At 39.6% G+C, this 19,668-nt stretch overlaps 1 protein-coding gene across 1 annotated transcript in view; it reads right to left on the reverse strand.

Moving 5' to 3' along the window:
• Positions 1-19,668, reverse strand: part of LOC119411566 (limbic system associated membrane protein) — a 375,247-nt gene that overhangs the window by 16,070 nt on the left and 339,509 nt on the right. The window lies entirely within an intron of this gene.

Below are 19,668 nucleotides of genomic sequence, written 5' to 3' on the forward strand. Positions count from 1 at the left end.
AACCATTACCAGTACATACATAACCCTAAACCTAACCATTACCAGTATATACCTAACCCTAAACCTAACCATTACCAATACATATATAACCCTAAACCTACCCATCCTCTATTCACACCTTAGTCCTAAACCTAACCCCTAACCCACCAATGGCACTTCATCTTATGGATCCTGGGCTTTGGGCCACATAAGGAGCCCTTAGTCCTCACAATGTAGTATGTGTGGGAAAAATGGGCCTTACAAGATAACAAAATACACCCCCCCCCCCCTCCACCCACACACACACACAAAGAGTTAAGGTAGTGGCTGAAGCAGGCAGACATCTGAGGAACAATAAGATTAATAATAATAATAAACATGATCCAGAGGAGGATAAATTAGGCAAATTATAAGTTCCTTCTTGATCATTTCTTAAGCATAAGCAAACATTGAAAAGTGGAAAAAGTTCAGCACCATGGGGAAATGGAAACAATTTTCACACTGTTCTGTGAGTTCCATAAACTGTAGGAGTTTGAGATTTAGCTGATGCCTTATTGATCTTTTGTAGCCAGAAGGAAGAAAAAAAATGAATGTGAAGTTAAAAGTTTTATTTGATGAATTGAACTTATTTTTCAGGAGCCATTTTCACTGAGCTATAGGATCAACACATTAAGACAGTTCAACCAGGGTCATCGGTATGAATGTTTTGGATTTTAGGCTTATTTAACTGCATATTGTTTTCATGCCTGACTTTAAAAAATATTTTCTTTATGGACGCTTGTGATGGAGCAGATGTATGAACAGATATGGACTTTGTCCACAATTATAAGGGTGTCGTTACAGTCTGTTGTGGTAAAGAAGGAGCTGAGCTGAGAGGCACAGCTCTTGATTTGCAAGTCTATCTACAATCCAACACTTCCAACAAAAGAATGGAAGATTAGAGATTAGAGCCATTTCTAGGTGCTTTGAGAATTTGATTAAGATGCCCAAACCTCCTATCTATGTGCCTCCCTCTGAAAGATGTCCCTCTGGAGGAGAACCCCGGAAAGACCAAGAACTTTATTTATTGTAGACTGGAAACACCCAGAGATCCCCCAGGGGAAGCTGGCCTCCTGCCTCCACGACCTGATGCCAGATAAACGTCAGTCAATGAATCTACTAATGAATCCCATCAACGTCAATGGATTTACTGTTGTGATAGGTACTAAAGAAATAAAACTAAATCAAATTGAGTTCATGAGAATGATAAGGGATGAATTTACCTTTCACAGTGGTAGCAAAATGAGTCAATCTATCCTGTTGTTACTTTATGCAACACAGATTGTTTCACTGACAAATTAAACCACTCATGTGAAAGTGACAGGATGGAAAAGTATTTAATATAGGATATGTGAAACTGCAATGAACATTTTTAGAAGAATTACTCTGCATAACCCTGCTTTTAAATAAAGAAATGAACTATTCCTTCAACAGATATTGTTAGAATAAAAAAAAAATCTTCTTTACTTTTTGATTCATTTTAAGCTTTATATATATATATATATATATATATATATATATGTATCTCTCTCTCTAGATACTAAAATAAACTACTACTATTCCTACTTCGCAGTTTTTCACTTATCATGGGTCTTCAGGGTACGGATCCCCCGCAATGAATGAGGTACTACTGTATTTAAATTCCTCAGGAACTGGATACATCAGGGTCCAGCTTGTTCTTTTAGAAGCCAACATACAAGGCACCTGGCTGTGTTGCTTTGATGTTTGTTTGGCTAAAGCCAGCAACCAGTAAGTTAGCTTTAGTGTAGCATAAATACAGCAAACAGGGAAAACATATTTGTTGTTTTAAAATGTGAGAAAATTAAATATGAATACTGTGAGGCCAGGAGCTGTGACTCCGCTAAATGGAGGGACCCCTTGGCACATGGTCCCATCCATCCGTTGCTTAAGTGAGTCTCATCTCTGACCAAAAGTTCCAGCAAGACTTAGAAGAGCCTAAGACTTGTGAAGACTCCAACTGAGTTCCAGGACTGAATTCCAGGACTGCACTTCAGGACCGAACTCCAGGACCTAACTGAATAGTTCCACGAAGTGTTCCTTTTAAAGGGGTATACACCTCCTGTTACGTGGTACTTCCTGATTGGTTGAAACAACCAGCAGGGGGGTGGTTCTAGTGATATCAAGAGGGTCACTAGAAGTCAAGAGACAGCAGGAATGTTTACGAACGGTTAGTACAGACAGAGAAATATTATGACGAAGTGAGACAAACGCAGGTGCCAGTTGAAGTTATTTACTGTCTGCTAGTTTTAAAAACAAGACACTTCGTTCTAATAACTCGTCCCTGACTTTCGACCGACATCACTACTCCTCATTCAGACAGAAGACTAAATGCACACTTACTTCGTAAATAGGCATTTAACTGTATTATCAAAGTCTAATGAGGTTTAAAAATCATTAATACTGTTTCACAGTTGATTTAAATGAGTGGTTCACTTCAACATTTAGAAATGGTATGAACTAAACACACTTTTTGATTATCAAGATATTGTAAAATAGTAATGATAATATAAAAAAGAAGAGGGTTCTTTCAATTGATTAATTCAGGATACAATTAAATAGTCTCTTGATGAGATAATTTGTATTTCTGGATTCAAATCAATGAAATAGCAGTTCCTGTCCCCTGAAGGTCTTCAGAGACAGGTTGAGGTCGGAGGTCTAGTTCACTACATCTGTTACATAGCTGTATTTGCTTAGTAGTGATGCCTGTGTATTAGAAGAACAGCAGTGAGAGGCCAATTTCTAAAGCACTGTCAACAAATAAACTTTGTTCTCTTGTTCCAGCCATGAGTCACACCAGTGCAAGGCAAGATCCTTTTTGCATTAGGCTTTGCCAGTTTTTATGCCATAAAATACACAACAACTATAAAAAAACAACTCCAAGACATTTTTAGCATGCTTTTGAATTTTAACTACTAAGAGGATCGTAGCCTCAATAACTGAAGTAGTATAAGAAACTTAAAATAGTTGGTCAAGCTCCATGGGAGAGGCAGTCACTAGCTGATATACAATCTTTTTGTGTTGATTGAAAGATCTGTGGGATCAAGATCAAAGTGGAAACTACACTGTAATCAGCTTAGTTTGGATGAGCTTCATGTGATTGAGGATATAGTGTGATTGAAAATATGTTACCATGGAAATTCTATTAAGGTTCAATCTCTCCTGCACTTTGGTTTGATGCTGGTTAAAGTGAGACCAGGTAATCATTAAGATCAAAGAATCTGAACAGAGAAAAAGGACAGAGGAGTATTTCAAAGAAAGATAAGTAAAAAGTGTCCATGCTGGTCAGAACAACAACATAATCCCTTCCCAGCTGTGTACCTGTAGTGTACTAAAATTAAATTGTGAATTATCAGTTGGGGACAAAATGAGGTGCACTGTGCAAAAACAAAACAAAACAAACAAAAAAAAAATAATAATTGTAATGCTTTTTGTACATGCCCACAGGAGAATACAGCTTTCTGCCCAAACAAAATACGTTATCTCCCTAATGAAGATAGATTGGTTAATTTAGTCTAAAAAGAGGGCCAGTATGTGTACAGCACTGGTGCATCTGTACATACTTGTTCTCGCTGTGTGTGGGTGCAATGTCTGTGAGTACGAAGCCTACACGCATGAACTGCTGTAAAGATAAATTTCCTTTAAGGATTTCAGGGACCACTGAGTGCAGTGACTCAAAGTGTACACATTAGAAAAGCCCCATGAATCTAGGCATTGCACCAAATATCATATTTCATCATCACATTTTTTTTGCTAATGTGGACAAAAAAAAAGCAAGTGGGTGTCAGAAATGAGAATGAGCTCATGAAGGAAGGCAGAGACAAGGAGGGCACAGATTTTTATACATATTTCTTTCGAACGAAAAACTAGACAGTGACAATATTTTCATGCTGATGATAACCACGTTTATGGTTTACCTATGTCTAATTTAATATGTTATTACATACATTATCTATGAATCGGTGCCATATTATGATAGAGGAGGTTGTATGCCTGAATAATCCAGGAAGCAATGCTGTCAGGGGCCTCCGGCAGAATCTCTCGAGGCAGACTGGTTCTAGGTGACAGGCAAAACAAAGTGCAATTCACAACATATGGACAGGAAAAAACAAGGAGCTTAATCCAACATTTTTCAGTCAGGTCATCTGGGCAGTTTCTTTTTTTGTGCTGAAATGTTTCGCCTTCGATCCAGAAGGCTTCATCAGTCAAGGAAACACAACAAAACTGACTCTTCCTCCAACAGCTTACTCCAAAGTGGAACAAACCAGTTATGTTGGTGCTAAGATGGTCTCTTTGTCACGCCCCCTCCTCCATTGCCAGCCCTCTTCCTTGTTGACAGTCGTGTCAAACTGGTTGAAAACAACAAAGTCCATTTTCAATAATCCAGGTATACAATACAACATTTTTCAGTCAGGTCATCTGGACAGTTTCTTCCAGATCAAAGGTGAAACGTTTCAGCACAAAAAAAGAAACTTGTCCAGATGAACTGACTGAAAAATGTTGGATTGTATACCTGGATTATTGAGCATGGACTTTGTTGTCAAGGAGCTTAATGTTCTTCACCCAGATACTGTACATGTTACTGGGGTACCACCTTCAAGCTAGGCCTGGGGGAGGGGTTTTCAGCAAGTGCCTTGTGACCTGGCTTCTACTAACATAGCTGAGTTTGGATCAGATCAAATGATGCTACATCACTATGCCTTCTTGTGAATACACAACCTGCAGAAGGAGCATGGGCAGGGGGGATGGTTCTGAAACCAATCACTGAAACTCATCCCACTCTAGAGTTGCATATTTGTGAGAGGTGCCTGGTTGGTGTGGTTCATAGTCCCTGGGCTTGGTGCCTATGCATTAGAGTTTTCTCCAATAGATGAGAGGATAGCTTTCATGCACCTTCAGAAAAAGGGATGGGCTCTTCCCGTTATTTGTGCCCATGTGCCAAACCGCAGCTCAGAATACCTAGCCTTCTAGGTTCACCATGTCAGATTGGTCGAGGGCCAGGTTAACAATGACCACCACTGGTGCTGTTGACAAACAGAGTTCCAGCGGAAATTGTGTTACTGTCAGTCAAAGACCACAAGGAGGGAAACTTGCCAGGAAAAGGGGAATGTCAAGAGTGTAGGACAGAAGTAGCAACTCTAAATATAGGCACAAATACAAACAAAGGTAGAGAGATGTCTGAAATTATTCAGCGAAGGAAGGTAGTTGTAGTATTTTAATAATATTAACCTTTATTTTACCAGGAAAATCCCACTGAGATCACAGATCTCTTTTGCAAGGGAGGCCTGGGCCTGACATACATGTTTTTGGACTGTGACAGGAATCTGGATTACCCTGAAAAAAAAAAATAAAATGCAAACATTTAAAGAACATGTAGAGTCCCCACAGAAAGACCCTAGGTCCAAACCTGGGGTTGAATCCAGGATCTACTTGCTGTGAGGCAACAGTGCTAACCACTGAGATGAACCGTGGCAGCATGGTGGCTCCTTGGTTAACACTGTTTTCTCACAGCAAGAAGGTCCTGGGGTCTATCCCTGGTTGGACATGGAGTATTTATGGGTGGAGTTTGCATGTTCTTCCCATGCTTGCGTGGGTTTTCTCTGGGTACTCTGGTTTCCTCCAACAGACCAAAAACATGCATGTTAGGCTGCCTTCAGGCCCAGGCCTCCCCTGCAAAAGATATCTGTGATCTTAATGGGATTTACCTGGTTGAATCCATCCATCCATTATCTTTTACTCGCTTCTTCCATTTTGGGTCACAGGGGTCGCTGGTGCCCATGTCCAGCAATCACTGTGGAAGAAGTGGGGTACACCCTGGACAGGTCTCCAGTCTATCACAGGGCCACATAGAGACAAACAAGACAAACAACTATTCACTCTCTCACTCACACCTAGAGACAATTTAGTTACCAATCAGCCTAACATGCATGTTTTTGGTCTGTGGGAGGAAACTGAAGTACCCGGAGAAAACCCTCACATGCACGGAGAGAACATGCAAACTCCACCCAGAAAGGCCCCCGGACCGGGATTTGAACCAGGGTAACCTGCTCGCTGAGAGGCAGCAGCTCTACCAGCTGTGCCACCGTGCTGCTCGCCTGGTTAAATAAAGGTTAATAATAATAATAGTAATAATAATAATAATAATAATAACCACTGCTGCCCATCATGGGTGCAAGAGACCATGGTCAAGGAAAGCAAAACTTGCAGCACTGGGGCAGGCAATCAATAGACTTAACTGGGAAACAAAATATTTTAAATATTCATTAACCTCCTAAGACCCTCACTCTTGCATATGTGGATACCAGGTTGTCCACACATGTGGATGCCAGGTCCTAGGAGTTTAAAAACTACTTCAGTTATTAGTTTTATAATCCAGGACTACAGCAATGCTTTATATATTGGCCTTGAACAATCACACCTCCATTGTCTGCAGTTGGTCCAGAATGCTGCTGCACGTCATTCAACAGGCACTGGAAGGCATGACCACGTCGCTCCAGTTTTAGCAGATTGGCTGCCAGTTTATTTTTCTATTGATTTAAAGATTATTTTATTAACTTTTAAGTTTTAAATGACTTGGCACTCAATCATTTAACTAAACATCTTGATTTTTATAACCCTAAAAGAGCACTGGGTCCTTCCAGTCTGATGCTCGTGCAACAGAGGGCTAAATTAAAGCACAGTAATTCATGTGAATTAAGGCTGTTTTTATCTTGTGAAATTGTATTTAATCAAAAAATATTTAAGAGCAGCACAGTGGTACAGTACTGAAACTTCAAATTTTAAAGGCTCATGGTTTGAACCTCAATTGGGACACTTATACAGGAACTTTGCATGTTCTCCTTGTGCATTGTGGTTTTATTCCAGGTACTTTGTACGTACCTGGAATACCTCAAAAGTATAGATTGTAATTATATGTCGCGACCATGCATAAGCAGAAGAAGGTGGTATGGCACTGGATGGTAACTGTGAAACATGATGGTGAAAATTTTGGTGGAAAGGAATTAGAAACGTACAGTAAGTACATTTTTCAAAAATAATGAGTTCCTCATCACATCTGTGCAACAAATGGCTCCAACAAAAGGAAAAAAAAAAACTAGGATGTATGAAACGGCCTTGGTTTATTAAAATACTTCACCAAACCCAATTCACATTTTGTAGGAATTTAAAACCAGTCGGTTCATAAGTGAAAAGCTTAAACATTTGGAATTAAAAGAACAGTTTAATGAACTCTGTCAAAAACAACCTAAAACAGATGGATGTGTTTCTCAGGTCATGGCTGTCTTTAAAAAAAAATAATAATAATTCAGAATAATAGCATTTGATTATCATTCATGTTGAATGAATGAAACAAATAATCAGCCTTGAGTATTTCATTTTTTTTTTTGCTGGACACTATTTGACAAAAAATTTTTAAAAAATTAAAACCTACCCAAAAATAAATAAATAAACCAGCAGCAAATGTACAAGTTTCTTTTGCACTTTTTAAAGTACTGAGACAGAATCCAATTTTTCGTTTTCTTACAAAACCATTATACATACTGGATGTGTACATCTGCACTGGACATCTTCTCTGTAGATGTCTGTGTTAGAGGTCAAACAACTTCATGTCTCGTTCACCAGAGTTTCAAGCATTTTAATATCTGTTGTCCTCAGCAGCTTTATCAATAGAAATTAGCACGGGGAACACAGAAGAAAAAAAAGGTTTATTTTGATTTTTAGAATAGAAGATTTATTGTGCAAATAAAACATTAATAGCTATTATATTTTTCCAGTTTAATGATATTGTTGTGAATTACACAAATAAAATAACATAATGACTATTATAGGACACTCCAAACTTTGAACACATGACTGTCGAACAAAAAAATCTACAATGATACCTTTGAATCCCAGCAAACATAAAGTAAGTGGCTGGGATTTTTTTTTAACTTCACATCAGATTATACTTTTATCAGTTGGATGAGATGATGTGTACCTAAAACATTTAAACACTTTTAACAGAATATTCATCTGTTCAACAAGTTTTTATTTTCATCTTTTCTTGCATTAAACCTGTATTGAACTGTAACCCCCAAACTGACATATATACTATATCAGGATCAGGGTGTACCACTGTAACATACAGTAGTTGTATCTTAAGGTAAGCAGGTAACATGTTTCTCTTAAGAATGAATCATATTAGTAACCTTTTAGAGTGAACTTCACATGAAACCGCCCACAGTCTAAAACTGTATTAGCCTGTCTACGGTAAAAAGCCTCATTTCAGGTGCTTCTGAAAAGCAATAGCACTGAAATGAGTTTGACTCCCCTTGTAACTGCATAAAGTTAGATATACGCCAAGAAAAACAAGCTGCTGTAAGTGGAAACCATGTAATAGGTCAAATTTACAGGAAGCATCGTTGAATGATTAGGTTGGACAGTAAGCAGCACTGCACCCCCTGTACAGTGGAGAAGTGATGTCAGAAATGAAGGACATTAGCCAGACGGTCTCTCTAACCATTAATGTTGGAGAGCATGAGGAAACTTGCTTGAAAATTAGATAAAAGATAAAGGTTTGTGATATTTCTCAGAACAAAACATTTAGTGTCCAGTGTGTGCTTTTGCAAAGTTGTGCATTTATATGTTTACCGTATATACAGTATAAGTGCATGCATATTCCAGGTGTATGTGACGTTGTATTTATGAGGAAGAAATCTGAAACTAATTTTTGCTTTAGCATTAACCTCTTCTTGTGCTCAGCACTGGTTCAGAAGAGCAGAATGTGCTTAGAGTTGCTTTATTCCACACAATGAAATCTTTAGGAAAGGCAGTAGTAGATTTTTGGGAAGAGTTATCAGCCTGGAAATATTCTTAAAAAAAAGGCCTGGTGGGTACCGATGTGTATTGCAAAAGCGATTTTGAGTTGTTGAGAACAGCCAAGTTTTCCAAGTCAAACATGTACTGAGTAGAAGTAAGGAAAGCAGAGGAATGGGTGAGCCAAAAATCTGAAATAATGCAGACCCAGTCATGTTCCCAGTCCCCTCATCACCTCAGAGTGGACAAGAGAGACAGAGTAGAGGGGAAAACAGAATGGTGTGGGAGGTGGATTGTGTTCTTTTTCATACCTTCATACAATATTCATCCGTATCCCTTCAGCAAAATGCAAAACATTCAGTTTCTTTTTCAAATACTAACTTATGTTAAGCAGCTAATTTGTAAAACTTCAAAGTCGAGTCTCATGAAAGACCCTGAGACACGTATTTTCTTTAGGCTGCATGAGTGTGACAATGTGTTTCTGTGAAGATACTCATCATTATGTGCCTTTTGACTGCAGGGGCTACACAGTCGTAACAACTTTAGATTATTCGCCTTTTTGGGTTTTTATACTGTACATTTATCATGTCTTTATAGTTCAACAGAGCATGCGTAGCTACATAGCGTTTTGGCAGTTATCTTGCCATGTGATGTCACATCGTCATTCCCAAAAAGTTGCAACGTTTGTAGCTACACAGGGATCCTTGTGTAATGAAAAGGTATGTGGCTGGTTCATACATAATCACACGTTGACTGACGGAGCAAAGTGAGCACTCACCTGTGCTACTGAAGCTACTTAACTTTCTGTTTAATCTCATATGATATGTTCTTTGAAAGTGTGCAGCCCAAAGTGGATTAATATGTTGTACACCTCCTATAAAAACATTTATACAGCCGCTGAAGACGAGCCACATTACGGTATAATCCCTGTCTGTCCATGTGTCCATAAACATTTGCTTGTCCCATAACTTCTGATTCGCTCAAGATAATTTAATGAAAATTGATACTCGTATGAATCATCCCTAGACAGACTGATGTGTACACTTTACATCTCTCCAACTTCAAGATCAAGGTCACACATCAAGGTCAAATATTTAGGCTTGTTTGGACCATAACTTCTGATCTGTGCAAGATACAATACAATAAAATATAATACAACACAACTTTATTTATAAAGCACTTTAAAACAACACCGTTGGCCAAAGTGCTGTAGACTAATACATACAAGCATAAAAACTATGAACTCAGCAAATACCATAAAAGTAATGAACTACCAAACCATAAAACAGCAAACAGTAACAACAATAAAACAAATAACATAAAACAGTAAAACCAACATTTCAAGCTGGCGTTAAAAGCCAAAATTGAAAAAAAAAAGAGTCTTCAGAGCAGATTTAAAACAGGAAGTGAGTCAGCTTGTCTGACGTGCAGAGGCAGCTCGTTCCACAGTTTAGGGGCAGCTACTGAGAACGCTCGGTCACCTCTCAGCCTCCTGTTAGACTTTGACACGGCCAACAGCAGCTGATCAGCTGACCTCAGAGAGCGTGAGGGAATGTATGGCTGGAGAAGGTCGGACATATACTGTGGGGCGAGACCTTGAAGACATTTGAATACAAACAAAAGAACCTTAAAATTAATTCGGAAACGAACTGGGAGCCAGTGTAGTGATTTTAAGACAGGGGTGATGTGCTCTCGTTTTCTGGTGCCAGTTACAAGACGAGCAGCAGCATTCTGAACCAGCTGAAGTCGAGTCAGTAATGACTGGCTCAGACCCACATAAAGTGAATTGCAATAGTCCAGACGAATTGTAATGAAAGCATGGATTAAAATCTCAAAATGATGTTGTGACAGGCATGGTTTCACCTTGGCCAGTTGTCTCAGGTGATAAAAGCTGGACTTGACCACAGATTTAATCTGAGCATCAAGTTTAAAATCATTGTCCAGCCTCACACCCAGGTTGGTTGCTGTCTCAGTCAGATGTTTGGTTAAATGACCCAGATCAACATGGAGTTTGGAACCATCACTGGGCTTAAACAACAGGACCTCTGTCTTTTTCTCATTAAAGTGTAAAAAGTTCTGTGACATCCATGCTCTGACTTCCGCCATACATTCCAGGAGTTGGTTCAAGGAGTACTGTTTATCTTGTTTCAAAGGAACATAGATTTGGCTGTCATCAATGTAAAAATGAAAATAAATACCATGTTTACAGAGAATATATCCCGGAGGTAGTAAATAAAGAGAAAACAGAAGGGGGCCAAGTACAGATCCTTGAGGTACTCCACATGTGAGAGGTGCTACAGAGGACTCCACAGAACCAAAGCACACACAAAAGCTTCTCTCAGTTAAATAGGATCTAAACCACTGTAGAGCAGGACCCTGAATGCCCACCCAGTTCTCCAGACGAGACAGGAGGATGTGATGGTCCACTGTGTCGAAGGCAGCAGTTAGGTCCAGCAGCATCAAAACTACACAGTGACCAGAGTCTGTGGCTAAGAGAATGTTGTTAAAAACTTTCAACAGTGCCGACTCAGAATCATAGTGAGTTTTAAAACCAGATTGAAACAGTTCAAGAAGGTTGTGGTTGTTTAAGATGTTAACTGATTGTAAACTATTTTCTCCAAGATCTTCGGCACAAAGGGCAGTTTAGAAACTGGCCTAAAATTGGACATGTCTGTAGAGTCAAGGCCGGGTTTGTTAATCAGTGGTGTCACAACTGCATGTTTAAAACTCACAGGTACCTGTCCACTTGCCAAGCTGCCATTTATGATTTGGGACACAAAAGGAGCCACCGTGTGAAAAACCTCTTTAAAAAGACGAGGTGGGAAGGGATCGTTTGGAAATCTAGCAGATTTCATACGACCAGTGATGGTTTTAAAAAAAGGCAGGGTGACGAGCTCAAACTGACTGAAAACAGCAGAGCGTGTGACAGAGATGGAGGGGTCAAAAGAAGGAGGGCTTATGGGAGCTCTAATGTTTGCAACCTTGTTGGTAAAAAAGCTTAGGAAGTTCTCACACACTCCAGAGGAGTTCTCCGGGCAGGCTGATTGTGGAGCATTAAGAACAGAGCTGATGGTTTTAAAAAGCACATGTGGATTGTTAGAGTTGGTGGAAATGATGTCAGAGAAATATTTGTTTTTTGCAGCTCTAACAGTGGACTGATAGAAACACCAGCTGTCCCTCAGTGCTTGGAAAGACATCTGTAACTTGTCCTTCCATTTTCGCTCTGCTCTCCTGCACTGGCATCTGGCAACACGTGACATCATCAGTCCAGGGGTCAGGCTTAATTTAATTAATCTTCATACATGAGTATCATGACTAGACAGAGTGTCATACACTTTCCATTATCCTTGCTTCAAAATCAATGTCACAAATCAAGGTAAATGTTTTACAAATGTTTTTGCCTGTCCAAGCCATCGCTATAGATTGCTGTATTGCTGTATAACAGTTTGTTGACAGGGGTATTATGTGTATGTGGTACTCTTGTTCTAACTGGTTATACGACTCTTTCAAACTCTGCTTGAAAAGAATTAAAGACACACAACACACAACCACAACTGTTGCATCGTCAGCTGTTGTTGGTAAACGTCTGGTGTATAAGTGACATGCCTGTGCTAACCATACTGAGCAGCACTAATAGACATTATAACCTTCAGAGTCCTTAGAAGTGTTCGGTCCAAAATCATCTGTTGTCTTGGACCCTCAGTTCAGTCTTTATTGGTGGGTGTTAGAGCATCTGTGCATGACTGAACAGTTTGTTTATCACCATGTGGCAATTTGCCACTCAAGAGTTCATGTGATTTAAGGGATGGGTCAGCATGTAATTACAGAGCACCTCCTTTCATCAACATACTCATCAATGTGGAGATCATTAGAAGATGACTTGGCTCTCTAACTAAATCAACCTCTAGTTCACTTACAGCCTAATTGAGATTATTCTGCCAAATTAAAGTTGACATAATATGCAAACATCTATCAATTATAGTTTACCCGCTTCTTCCTTTTTGAGTCATGGTGGTCACTGGTGCCCATGTCCAACAGACAGTGCAAGAGGTGGGGTACACCCCGGACAGGTCTCCAGTCCACGAGGAAACCAGCGTACCTGGAGAAAACCCATGCATGCATGCATGGAGAGAACATGCAAATATGCAAACTATAACCAGAAAGGTCTCGAGCCAGGATTTGAACTGGCGACCTTCATGCTGAGAGGCAACAACTCAACCAACTGAGCCACCGTGCCACCTAATATGCAACCATCTCTATGCAAAATACTGCAATCTAAGCAGTTTTACGTGAGACTGACACTACCTTCCACATTTCTGCTCTTTGATGCGAAAAAAAAAAACAATTCACATGCAACCTGAAATTTGTTTCACCCTCTGAAATAAAAACACCAAAATGATCCTTGTGGGACCTCTTGTTTTGTCACCTGAATTCCACTTTCTTTTTATGTTTGGCAACATCGCTGCACATCTGCAAAATTCACGAGTCACAACTTCATCAAGTCTGGGGGACAAAAGCAGAACTCCACTTGCATTCACAGGCCATTTGCTGCCACTGTGGCTGGCAGCGCAAACATAATACAGGTGTTGCAGCCAAAAACAAGATGACTGCTTATTTGCCGCTTCTTGAGCTGAAGAATTGATACGCACAGCGAAGCAGTGCAGGCATCTGTTTTCTCCCAATGTTGCCACTCCTCTTTCTATCGGATTTTTCTGTTCACTTGTTCTTTTTTAAGCTCTTGTTGTATTTGAGACAGTTTCAGCAGAGTTTCTCTTGGTGAGTCCTCACACTGTAGCTCTCTGTAAGCTGCCTGGTTGGTTGAGCAATTAAGGTGCAAGAACATAGAAATAAAGAAGTCGTAGGGTTTAGTGATTGATTTCTCCTAAAGGAACGTTGGATTTTCTACTACTAAGTTGATAAATACATCTAGTCAACTGTTTTGGGATGTCTTTTCCTTACAGACTGAACAGATTCACTGAGTCTGTTTGTTTCCATGGTAAGCCACAGAGCTCACAGCTTGCTCCTCTAATACAGTTTTATCTGCCCTTTGCCTTTTTTTATTTCCTTGTTACAAAGCATGAACACACACAGAAGAGAGAACTTAATTGCAATTTGAGGTCATAGTTAAAATGTAATTGTTCTCAGGAACGTGCTCATAAAGAAGAAAATGCAGTGAGTGTGCATGTAATAGAAGCAATGCTGATGTGCACATCTCTCAACACAACTCTGAATTAATAACATTTTATTCAGACAGATTAACATTTTATTGGACTTGTGTGAAAAGGCATCTATTTCTTCCTGCAGGGATGGACACCAACATATAGACCAGAAGACAAATGATAAAGTGTCTTTTTACATCTCATTGTTAGAGATAAACCAAATAATTAGCCGACTGATTTCAACTGGCCAGTATTGGCTATTCTTAAAGCATTGGCATTCAGCCAGACCTGTGGATAATTAATCTATTACCAAGCTTTTCTATTATTTTTAGGCACAACGCTTTTTTGAAGCATTGTTAAATATATGAGTACTAAATATATTAAGTTCAGCAATTGCAACATTTTGTTAAATGAAAAATACACATTGACCAGCTAAGCACCCCCCTGCTTTCTTAAAGACAGTATCTCACATGGTTGCAGCTGTTGGAGATGAGTTGGCAAAACAAGATTTGCAAGATAATCTCCAAAATGTCACAAACTGCTTGCACAGTCAGTGTCCTCACTTGAGTTGCAGAGGTTTCAATTAACCAACCAATATTGAAATAAATATATATTTAACCAAACTTACTTCACATGCTGTAACCAGTCACCTCATTCAGTCACCTTCTGGTTTATTCTGGTAACCACATTTTGGTCTTTAGGGACTACATCAGCCAACCTTTGTTTTTAAGGAGCTGTTTCAATGTCTTCATTTTTATGGGAACAACTGGTACTAAATAAAACTGATAGCAGAACATTCTGTCTGCCTGTACTCTGATCAGCAGCTTAAGAGAATCCAACAATTATTGGAAAACCATTAAAAGGATAAAACATTCAATTGCTTATGTCTTTTGTTGCTAAATGAGCACCATGTACAATATCTAATGAGCTTAAATTAAAACAGTGCAGATGTATTTTTGTTACATTATTGTTTACACAGTCTTAATAAGCAGTGGTGCACTCTGCATTTCAGACATGTCCCATTGTCTAAAAACAGAGAAAGAAAAAAGTATTATTAAAACCATGTAAGTGAGACCCAACAAAGTTAAGTCAGGTCCTCAGGACGATTTATCTTTGTTGAAACGTTTCCTCTTTCATGCAAAAGACTGCATAAGTCTGAGGAGCCATAACAAACTCAGTCTTATAAATAGCACCTTCACATAGTGGGTCAACCAGTTTTATGGTGCTAATATGGTTTCTGGAGTCCGCTCTCTTCCCCGTCAACTTGTCTGAGGCAGCCATGGCCAAAGTGATTCATGCTAAATAATCGAAGTAAAAAAATACAACCAGTTCAGTCAGGTCCTCTGGATGGATTCTTTTTGGTGAAACGTTTCGGCTTTCATCCAAATCTTCACATGTACAAAGTAAATGAGAATAACTTTACATACTACACAAGATAAAATGGTGGTAACTATAGCAGATGTGGTTTATTGGTTATTTTGTCTGCCTTTTCTCCTTTATGGTGGATGGACCCCACTCACCCAGCACACAAACTTTTTGCCCCGCTCCCCTCAGGCAGGTGGTTCAGGAGCATTAAGTGTAGAACCACTAGACTGAGGAACAGCTTCTACCCTGAGACTGTTAGACTCATGAATCCCTAACCAGGAAAATCACTGTAAAGAAAAAGAAAAATCACTGTAATGTCACCTTAATTGGTGATATGTGACTTATCTGTGCTGTTATTGGCCACACTGCTGATACTCGACTTATCTGTTGCTGATTATCCATGCTGCTGCTCATTTACCTCTAAACTGATGTATTTATACCCATCTGCTCACTACAGACTTATGTTTGGGCTGCTGTGTAATATAACATATTATATTACATTATTAGTGTTTAGTGTATATCCTAGATCCTCATATACCGTTTCTTGTTTTACTTCATATTTTTGCTATTTTGTGTTTAACTGGGACCTTAAGTGCACAATTTCGTTTCACCTCATGTACCACATGTCATGCAAATGACTACAAAAGAACCTTGAGCCTTGAAACCAGAGTTGAAGTATTAAAAGAGACACAGGTTTTGTTAACAGTAACTCAACAGCCATCTTGATCAGTAGTTCTCAAAAGGTTTCATGAGTACCAATAAAAAAAACATCACTCAAGTTCCAGCTATTATGACAGACATAACAAAACCCTGTTGATCAAGCTTTTAAGCTTATGTTCACAAACAAACTGCCTAAACTATCTGACCTTACTTGAAAGTTACAGCTTAAGAAGTGATGGTTCAGTACATTTGTAGCTAAGAATATCACCATAAATTGCTGTAGTAAGACAGAGGACGTGTGTGAATGAGAGGGAGGCCAGTGGAACAGTGAGGCTACAAGGAGCAGAGGTCACAAAGGTGCAGACTTCAAGTACTTGGGGTCCACTGTCCAGGAAAATGGGAAGTTTGGTAAATAAGTGAAAAAGAGAGTCCAGACAGGATAGAGTAGATGGAGAAAGGTTTCAGGACTGATTTTCAACAAAAGGGTGTCAGCAGAGGTCAAAGAAAAAGTTTTAAAAGACAGTGGTAAAACCATGTAAGTGAGACCCAACCAGCTATATTGTATGGTCTGGAGACAGAGACATGGACCAAAAGACAGGAGAAAGAACTGGAAGTGGCAGAATTGAAGATGTTGAGGTTCTCCTTAGGAGTGACAAGGGTGGATCAGATTAGGAATGAGATCATCAGAGGTACAGCACAGGTTGAACAACTGGAAGATAACGTTAGAGAGGCCAGACTGAGATGGTTTGGACATGTCCAGATGAGGCACAGTGGGTATATTGGTAGAAGGATGTTAGAAATGCAGCTGCCAGGAAAAAGACAAAGAGGAGATACAGTATATGGATGTAGTTAGAGAGGACGTTGAGGTAGTTGGAGTGAGAACAGAAGACAGAGTAAGATGGAGGAGAATGACTTGCTGTGGAGACCCTCGAAGGGAACGGTTGTAAAAAGAAGAAAACGTTGTTCTATTATTCTTCTTGTTGTATTCTTCAACCTCACAACTAAATAAAAACTAAACTATTGATCTAGACTTTGTCTTTGTGGTACATGCAAATGTTGGTCTTTGAACGACTTTTAGTTGCTTTGAATTTAAAAAGGATTTCTTATTGTCTGGTTACATGGTAAAATGCCCTTTACTTTACAGTATATCTTTGCTGAGAGCAAAAACAAGCAGTGATGCATGAAGGACAACACAGCCTGGGTCAATACCCATACTGTTCCAAACACACTGAGGGAGGAGGCACAAGGAAATGCTATTTTATATTATTCAAATTCTCAGTGGGATACTTTCTTCAGCATGCTTCAGGAAACATACCGAAGAGATGTACATCTCCCTTCACAATTTACAGTTAAACCCTCATTTGCAGAGGAGTGAGTTATCTAACATCACTCTGAGATCTCCCACTGGTGATCATTAGTTTGAGTGGAGCTGTCTGTGTGGAGTCCGTAGTATATGATTCACATTGCTTCTGTGCTTAGCCTGCTGTTTATAGATATGCAGGATCCCTGACACTTCTTCACTTATTCGGATTTCTTTTTCGGTTTCTTACTTTCCTGAGCTGGACGAGTAAGCTGAGCATTATGAACACAATGCCAGCACCAGAAGGAAAACAGCAGGTGGGCTACTGACAATGGGAAGATGAGGCAAACAACAAAAAGAGAATTAATAGATTTTATTTGTCCCATGTTGCAGAGTGAAGAGGGAGGATTGGAAATATCTTCTGACCAACCACCCGTCCGTCACATGAGCATGAGAACTTGAAATGTAACTGTCCAACTTTTGTTTTGATGTGTGGCTCCAATGAGATGAAATATAAGTTTCTTTTAAAATTTTGGTTGCCAGATCAAAATCCAAGATGGATGCCACCATAAATGTTTTTATATGCCAACCTTGCAAGTTGGATAATTTGAAAAATAAGCAACATACCAACTTTCGTTTTTTTGTGTTGCTGCATCTTGATTTGCAAAAAGTTCTAATACAAAAGGGGTTGCCACATCATAATTCAAGATATCTGATACCAAACATGTACATTTGTCCATTTTGCAAGCTGGATAGCTTGAAAAATAACCAATGTGCTGACTTCCATTGTAGTGTGTGGCTGCATCTAAGCATAAAAATGTCAATATCAAAAAATGGACTGCCAAGTCAAAATCCAAGATGGCCACCATCAACATCAAATATATGCAAACTAGTCTCTCCAATCATTTGAGGAAACGTTTTTCTAATTTTTATATTGCCTAAAAATATAGTTTCCTAAAATGATTGGAGTGGTCTTTGGGGCCGCTGAAGATTAATCAGTGTCACCATTGGCCACCCCCTGACTCCACCCTTGACTCCTTCTACATGCCAGGATCAGTCGCTCTAACCTCTAACAAGCAAAAAAAAAAAAAAAATCTTTTACACTGTGTAACTTTTACCCACTTCATCCTGCACCAAAATCATTAAGGTATACTTGCGTTCCTTCTTCAATTCCAGTCCAAAAAATACCCATCTGCAAAACGACAGATGTTCACTATTCAAATCCCTCAGCGATGGAGGACATCAGCATACCACTTGTTTTCAGAGCTTCTGTTTCACAACTTTTGGCAGAGATTCAAACTGCACTTCTTTAAGTCACACATACTTTTCTCCTTCTGGCCACTGTCAACCTGAAGAACTGAAAGGACTTGAACAGTTTAGGGAAAAGCTGCTTAAAACCAGAAAGTAGAACAAAAAGTGCTAAGCTTCTGCACAGTATGATTTCAAACAACTGTGAGCTCCAGTGTTCTGGCGACCCGGCGTGGACAGAAACTACTGAGGCTCTGCAGACGCAGGGCAATCTGTGATCTTGATGTTCCTTATGGACATGATGTGATCTCTAACTAGTGTTGTGCCATTCATGAATGATTCGTTCAAAACAAATCTTTTGAGTGAACAATCACTTTACTAAGTGATTCATTCCTTTCTCAGTTCAGTTGAGCTCAATGCGAGCGCGTCAGTTGGGAGTGCTCTGTGATTCATTCGTGACTTGAATCTGAACGACACAACGTGTGTCGTGCGGGCGTGGAGGAACCATTATTGACGCCTGAGCAAAGTGACTTGTGATTCGTTCGGGTTGTACTGCTCAGGAAGTGGCGCTGTGTCACTCGTGTACTGCACCACGTATAAACTGAATGAACTGAAGGATTCGGTGAACAAATCTTTTGATCTAATCATTTTAATGAACTCATTCTAGAGATTCAGTACACTGAGAATAACTGCCGTTCCCTTCACTACCGCACACTGAACTCAGACCAGCTGCTGATGGTGTCGATCGTAAACAGAGGAGCAGTAACGGATGCCAGATCAGAGAGAGAGACTGATAATGCTTTGCAGAGAGTGGTGAAGGCTGCACAGAAGCATGTTGAAGTGATTGTACAGTCAGACCCCTCCACCACACCCCCCCACACACAAGAACTTAATGGAGACGTGAAGCGAGCAGTGGGGGTGGGGGGGTTTGACCTGTGTGGTTCCGACAAGAGCTTTTCCACCCCCCCACCCCCACCAACCATCAGCAGGTTTGTCAGCGACACGTGTCTCTGACAGCTGGGCACATGATGATAAGCGTGCATGTGTGCCTCTTTTGCTTAATTAACTTGTATAAATAAAGGTCCAATAATAATAATAATAATTTGC

This window comes from Nematolebias whitei, chromosome 6 (genome assembly GCF_014905685.2).
Source record: "Nematolebias whitei isolate Nwh7 chromosome 6, NemWhi1, whole genome shotgun sequence".
Classification (NCBI taxonomy): Eukaryota; Metazoa; Chordata; class Actinopteri; order Cyprinodontiformes; family Rivulidae; genus Nematolebias; species Nematolebias whitei.